The sequence below is a fragment of the Nelumbo nucifera genome, chromosome 2, assembly GCF_055504915.1.
Source record: "Nelumbo nucifera cultivar China Antique chromosome 2, China Antique-T2T, whole genome shotgun sequence".
NCBI classification, from domain to species: domain Eukaryota; kingdom Viridiplantae; phylum Streptophyta; class Magnoliopsida; order Proteales; family Nelumbonaceae; genus Nelumbo; species Nelumbo nucifera.
The window spans coordinates 70,291,771-70,299,703 of NC_142650.1; positions in this window are offsets into that span (position 1 = coordinate 70,291,771).

A 7,933-nucleotide genomic window follows, 5' to 3' on the forward strand; every position below is an offset into this window, starting at 1 on the left:
TCAGTTATGATTCACAATCAAATCAGAAAATAAATATCATATAATAAAAAAAATGGCTAGGGCTAATAGTTTGATGGTCTGAATCCAATCTGAACAAAAACTGCATCCCTGTGAAAGTGCAATTTAGAGATTGATTTCCATCTACAATCTTTGTCTTCTTTACAAGCTCCAACAATTTCTCCGATGCAAAAAAAAAAAATAGAAAAACCTTAATTTCTATTGCTTACATAAGAAAAACCGAATACATTCTTTCTAGAAAATAAAAATAATTAATTACAGACCAAATAATAAAATTAATAAATTTGGTGTGGACTGATCTTGCCATTATCAAGAGTTTGATCTCCATCACACTTTTAGCCCAAGATTTCAAGAATTCATAATAGAACAATTCTATAATATATCAGAATATATCTATAAAAATTATAGATCATTGGCCAACTTTGAGAACCGAATTCTCTATGTTTTGAAAAACTGCATTTTTCATGATTGGTCTTGCACTAAACTGAATCAGATTTGAAACCAATCAAAGTGGGAGATTTATACCTGATACGGATACCACAAATGTAGATCCCAAGGTGGAAGTTCACGCCCAGATCAGTCCTAACACAAGCCTCCACTGAAGACGGTACAGTGTGTAGGTGAAGCTGATTCAACAACACAGTTTTTAGCAAAACTGCAACTCAACTGCTTGGACCAAATTGGGGAAGGTGAGCCTGAATTTCCTCTGAATTTTTTCTTGCAAAAATTAGAAGAAAACTGATCTCTATCAGTCCTTGAAAGCTTAGGCCATGATAGGGTTTCTTGGAAGACAAAAGAGAAGAAGAGAGAACAAGAAAGAGTGGTGTTCTAGTCTGGTTCACCCTCTTCTTCTTTTCTCTCCTTATGTAGCACTTCTCCTAATCAAATTAGGATATTATCCAAATCTAATTTGGATCTAGAATCTATTAAGACATAAGCCTTATCCTCTTAAGAGGATGGGTGCTCCATACCCATTTCCAAACCCACATTCGACCCAGAGCAATGACAACTTAAGTTGTCATGCGACAGTTTATTTAAACTTATTAATTATGGGCCTTAGGCCCATTTCCTTCAAAGGGTCACGACCTAAGATGTTGTATGGACAACTTAGGCCTGATTTGCATGGTGTGGGACTCCACAATGACCTCACTTAAGTCCACATGGGTTCGGCCCAGCCCAGCCTTTGTGAAAAGGCTTGGCCGAATTCACTATTTAACTCAGTGAACCCCTGAGCATATCACTATGGGCTCATTATGGGCCCAACATTTACACTTAAGTGATCATTGAATTCAGCCATCCTATGAAGACCCAACGATAATGGACTTAAGTAAGTTAAAACCCATCAGGCAATCAACCTTGTAATGGTCTCTTACACTTAACCTCTCGGTCCATAATAGTTACAACATTGCCCGACAGGAAAGGACCTCTCTCCTGGCTGCAAGGTACAATGTCACACTCTCTACTCGAATAGATATTGGGAATTAAAACCTTTTGCAAACATTTTTCATAAAACATATATATATATATATATATATATATATATATATATATATATATTGCAAGATCAAATCTCAAACACAGTTGAAATCCACTACCGTCATTTTAGGTTTTCATCAGAGAGAGTGTAAGCCCTACCGTTTTTTTTGTCCAACAAAGAGGCCGATCTTATCACTATGATTATCCACTTAGATGAATTCTCAGACTACCCCAGCATACCTAGGTTTTGACCCGCAATGGATCTCACTGATTGGCCTATCAAAGACAACCCAATCCAACACTTAGTGCAGTACCATAATCAAGTTTAGGGGTTATGTGTAACTTTTCAATTTTTCCCATCAATCTCCAAGGTCCATGGCATAACTGGAAAAATGGTACAGGTTTAGTGTTTCATCCAAACATACATTGCATGTACTTTGGGTCTAACCCTATCAACTGAAATAAACTGCCCCAACTTCTTTGGCAGCACATCAGTGTCAGCCAGCCTTGGCAGGATAAACTCCCCAAGTTTATCCAATAGCTGAGAACATTCTAAACTAACACGAGTCTTATAAGTGTCTAGTTTAAGGGGTAATTTCATATAAACATACCAATATCAACATGAAACAATAATGTACTTTTATTGATTTACAATAAGTGTATATGTACATCAATCTAATTGGAGCTAAGGGCATACACCATCTAACGGAAGGCCGATTGGATTTTGAAGTTGTTGATCTATTGAAAGGTCGGAAAGAAGAAATTAATTATCTATTAAAATGCCAAGAGTCATATGAGAGGCAAAACTTGAGGAAAACTTTGGTTAAAAGAGGGAGATTGAAATCATTTTCCTTCATAGATATGCTTCTAGTAGGAGGAAAAAGAATAAAATTGAGTAGTTCAAAGCTGACCAAGATAATTGCATCAAAATTCTCAAGAAATCTTTCACCGTTGTCAAAATCTTGAGGGTCTTTTTATCTTTTTCCACTATTATTTTTGATGAAAATATGGTTTTGATTGTTGGTCCACAGGAGGAAGAGATTAAAGGGGCTTTGTTCTCTATTAGTAATTTAAAAGTTCTTGGTCCTAATGGTTTTCCTTCTCTGGTTTCCAAGCTAGAGAAGTAAAAGGGATATCATTTGATTTGTTTAGGATTTTTTTTTTTTTTGTAAATCAACAATGTTTGAAGAAAATTAATAAAACTTTTATTTCCTTGATTCTTAAATAGAATGGTGCAGTTAGGTAAAATATTTCAGACGTAATAGTTTATATAATGTTGTCTAAAAGGTGATTGCCAATATTTTAGCTAATAAGTTGAAGCCCCTTATTGATAAATGTATTTCTCCATATCAGAATGCTTTCATTCCTAGGAAACCTATTATAGATAATGTTGTTATTACTTAGGAAATTCTTCATTTTATAAAAAACAAAGGAGGGGAATTGGTAGTTTGGCAATTGAGATTGATATGATGAAAGCTTATGATAGAACAACAGACAAACTGATATATTATCTTTTGAGTGTTTGAAAGACTTTAGTTTTTTTCTCAGCATTGGTGTGATCTTATTTACTTTTATATCTCTTCTTTTCCTATTTTATTCTTGTGAATGAAAGTCCCCAAGAAAGTTTTACTCATTGTGGGATAAGATAGGATGACAAGATTTATCCTTATTTGTTCATTTTAGCTTTGTCGGGCTTTCCTAAGTTATTGGGAAGAGTAGAATAGGCTAATTTGATTCATGGGGATGAAAGTTTGTCGAGAAGCCCCTTCTATTTATCCTTTGTTTTTTATTGATGATGTTTTTATTTTTATTAAAGTCTCTCATGAGGATGTGATTAATTTATTGGATGTTATTGATTAGTTTTAGGATATGTTTGATCAATTAATAATAATTTAGGGTTTTTTTGTAGAAACAATATGAGACATAACAGGAAAAAAATGTTTTAAGTCGTCAACTGAAAATGGGTAATCTGACTGTCAATCGAAATGTCTTGGTGTTCCTCCTTTTTGGGATAGGAATAGGGCTCATTCTCTTTCTTACATTTTAGACAACTTAAGGAATAAATTGAATGGTTGGAGAGCTTCTAGTCTCTCCCAGCCTAGAAAGTTAGTCTTGTTAAAATCTGTGTTGCAATCAGTTTTTATTCATGTCATGTCTCTTTTATAGTTTCTTTAGTTCATATGAAGATTAATCAAATTCAGAGGAATTTTTGGTGGAAATTTGGTAGAACATCGAATGTGTTTAAATGGACCAATTGGGATACTATTTGTTCCCCAAAATCTGAAGGAGGTGTAGAAAGTTAGTCTTGTTAAAATCTTTGTTGCAAGCGATTCCTATTCATGCCATGTCCCTTTTCTAGTTTCCTTCTTTAGTTCATAAGAAGATTGATCAGAGTCAGAGGAATTTTTTTGTGTACATCTGGTAGATCATCTAATATGTTTAAGTGGACGAATTGGGAAACTATTTGTTCCCTAAAATTTGAAGGTCTGGGAATAGAAAAGCCAGTGAGGTAAATAGAGAGCTTTTCAATGGAAATTAGCTTGGATATTTTTAAATAAATAGTTTGCTTTGTGGGTAAAAGTGTTGAAAGCCAAATACCTTTCATCTAAGAAATTGTTTCCTTTTAGAAGGCGTTCTTTTTTCGGATTTTGAGAGGGGGGAAGTTGGTCAATGGGATTTTGGTTCTCGTTGACCAAGAATCCTATGTTCTTTTTTCAGATTTATGTGGGGATCACGGAAAGTTTATTTTCTTGGGTACCACTTACCCAGGTAAATGATACCCATCTCCTAGGTGGGTAAATAACTTTCCCACCTAGGGGGAAAGTTGCCAACACTTGAATGGGACAAAATGTCCGTTTTAATAATGGATTTTTATGACTAAAATGGTCATTGCCTTATTTACATGAAAAATAAAAGAAAATGGATAAATATACTTATCTGGGTAAGTATTTCCCAAGAAAAACTTACCCAGGTAACTGCATTTACCTGGATAAGTAAGTTGCCGAAAAACGAACGAGGTCTTAGAATTAAGCAAGGATTGTCTCTAATTTGGAAATCCATTGGCCTGTTTATGAGGGAGCTTTATAGGAATTTGGGTTTTAAAGTTTCTCTTCAAGATAATGTCTATGTGGGGAATGTTTCTTGGATAAGGTTGGCTCAGGGTTTTATTGCTCCTTTTAGGCCTACAAGTAGGGAGAATAGAAATTTAACTATTAAATATTTATTGAATCTAAATGGATCTTGGAATGTAAATAGAGTGAGAGACAGCTTTTTATTCTTAGTCGTCTAACCTTATTTTGTCTACTCGTTTTTAGAAATGTATCTAAGAGCCTTTTTATCTGGATAGTGTCTAAACTAGGATCTCTTTCTATTAAGATTGTTGTTTTTTCATATCTGGGCTGGCTGTGCTAATTATCCTTTCTCCTATGGTTAAAACTTTGATTCGTAAGATGTGGAAATTGAAAATTTTGCCTAGATTTGAGTTGTTCTTTTGGAGAGGTTAGCGGCTTTGTGTCGGTGTCTTTATAGTGGAGAATCATTGTCTCTTTTGTTTATAGGAGGATGAGAGTCTTTGTCCCACCTTTTTTTTGTCCATCAGTTTGGTTTGCTTCCGCTCTAGGGGTTAGGTGTCAATATGTTAATTCTAGGTTAGCGAGTGACGTGATTTTGCTTGTGTCTTCTTCTGGCCTTTCTAGTGATGATTAAAATCTTTTTCTCACTTGGTTGGCAGTTATATGTTATCATATTTGGCACTCAAGGATTTCGATTATTTTTAGAGGACATTCAATGAATTTATCTAAGTGGTTTTTCATTGTTAGAAATGCTATTGTGGGTGAGTATAACTCTTTGGATTTAGATTTTTCTCATTCTTTGTGTTCTGTTAAATATTCTCTTCAATCAATTAGAGATGATAATTTGAATTCAGAGTGTGTTACTATATTTTGTGAATGAGTGATTGGTTCTTCTTCTGGTTCCTTTGGTCTTATTGTCTTCAATAGTGTTTGATTCTAGCTTTTTGTTTGCTGTTGGAGGGAAATGTTTGATATGAATCTAGGGCGTTGGAAGATAAGCTTTTTGCCATCAGTCATGCTCTTGAGTTAGCTGTAGATCATGCATGGTTGTCGTTTGTTGGTGGTTAAATCTAACTCTTTATTGGCTATTTTGGGGGTGAATGGATTATGGGAACTCTTCTTAGGATTCCTTGGACCTGTAATCTTTCGTTGGATGATATTGGTTTTATTTTCTCTTTGTTAGATTCTATTTTTTTTTTTTTTCATATTGGTGGGAACTTGATGAGGAGGTGATTTGGTCTTCTCATCCTCCTTTTTGTGACCTTTTTGGTTGTATTTCTTTTTTTGTTGGTTAATATTAAGTGGTTTTTTATCAAAAAAAATATATATATATTGAAGCCAAAAAGGCCTCCATAAGAATGATGGGATAACAAATTGGAAGAAAAATAAGAATTTTATTTCATTTAAATTTGAATGATATAAATTACAAATATAATGATTGGATCATTGGATACTTCGATGAATGAAATATGAAAATGGAATAAATTAATAAAATATAAAAAATACAATATAGTTACAAATTGAAAATACAAAATTACATTGTTAAAAAATTAAAAAATAGCAAATAAATTAAATAAAAACAATAAATTACAATAATTTGAAAAAATAAAAAATTCTATACAACTAGTCAACTTCATGAATCATGACTTTCATCATCTGCTTCAGGTGAAATATACGATGCAGTATCATGCCCTCCTTTGTCTTGTAATCTATCTTTTGCATCTACTGAATCCTTAAAGCAGATGCACATCTCTATACTTTCATCGTTCATGCAGCTTTTCTTGTCGTCCAACACCTTGGTACCTACACTAAAACAAGACTCCGATGGAACTATAGACACCAGAGAGGTTATTAGATCACGTGCCATGGCAGCGAGGATTGGATAATTTTTGAAGGTTCACTCTACTAAGATAAAATATCAAAATCATTTGTTCCCTCACCTAAACTAGAAAATTTTGATTGTAAATAAAAATTAAGTTCAATAAATGAACTTGTTGTAGAAGTAGCAGATTTTTGTCTTCTACTTATTAAATAAAAAAGTTTTTCTCTTCTACTATTGGGCTCAATATCAGAAGTAGAAGATGCTATACAAGTTGTAGGAATATTTTCTATCGTTTTAGGTTCATATAAACTATACATTTCAAATAACAAATTATTAATTTCTTCTTTCTTATTTCTAATTTCAATATTCATATTTTTACAATATGTTTCAAGTAAAATATCTATACCAACTTTCCTAATCCTAGGGTCTAATATTGTAGCTAAACAATAAAGGGGAGAAATGTTCTCCCAATATTTTTTAAATTTATTTTCCATTATTTCAACAATACATTTAAATTGTGGATTATTTCTATATTTTACAAAATAATCACTAATTACCATTAATTGATAAGGTAAATTACAACTAGTTGGATAATAAATACCTGATAATTCATTAGTTGCATCATAAAAATGTTTTAAAAAATCTCTTATACAAACTGCCATTTCCTAGTCTTCCTCAAATATAATATCATTAGGCATTTTTACCTTATAAAAATCAGTAAGAATTTTTTTATGAGAAATATAACTTTCTAACATAGCATAGGTAGAATTCCACCTATGCTAATACATAAATTTAAAATGTATAATACAATTTCTAATTTTAGAAATATGAGTAGAAATAATATTCAAGGCATCTTGAATACATAAATTTAAGATGTGACATGCACATCTGATATGAAATAATTTACCATTTAAACATGGTTTTAATTGAGATTTTAAAATATTTATTGCAGAATAATTATTGCTGGCAGTATCAAAACTAGTAGAAAATAATTTATTTTCTATTCCATAAGCATGTAAAGTATTTAAAATACTTGCAACAATAGCTGGGCCAGTATATGGCCATTTAAGCCTAGTAAAACTTAAAATTCTTTTATTTAAAAGCCAATTTTTATCAACAAAATAGCTAGTAACACAAATATAACTTGCATTAAATTTAGATGTCCAAACATTAGAAGTAATTGCAACTTTAGAATTAAGATTTGATAACAAATAAATTAAATTTTGTTTATATGAATAAAAAAATTTTAAAGCATTCGATCTAATAGTATTCCTAGAATTTTTTTTTTATATTATGGATTTACAGAATTACACAACCATTTTTCAAGCTTAGTATCTCCACTAATATAAATGGCTGTTCTGCATGTACAATATACTTTGCTAATTCTTGTCTCATTTTTTCTTGTGAATGTTTAAATGTACTAAAACTCCCCTTCCCAATTTGTGTTTGTGTTGTTTCTTTCCCTTCTTCTGCTTCTTCCTTCTCATGTGTGAGCAAATGTTTGCTCAAATGACCTGTACCACCCTTGCTACAATAGCTAAAGTCT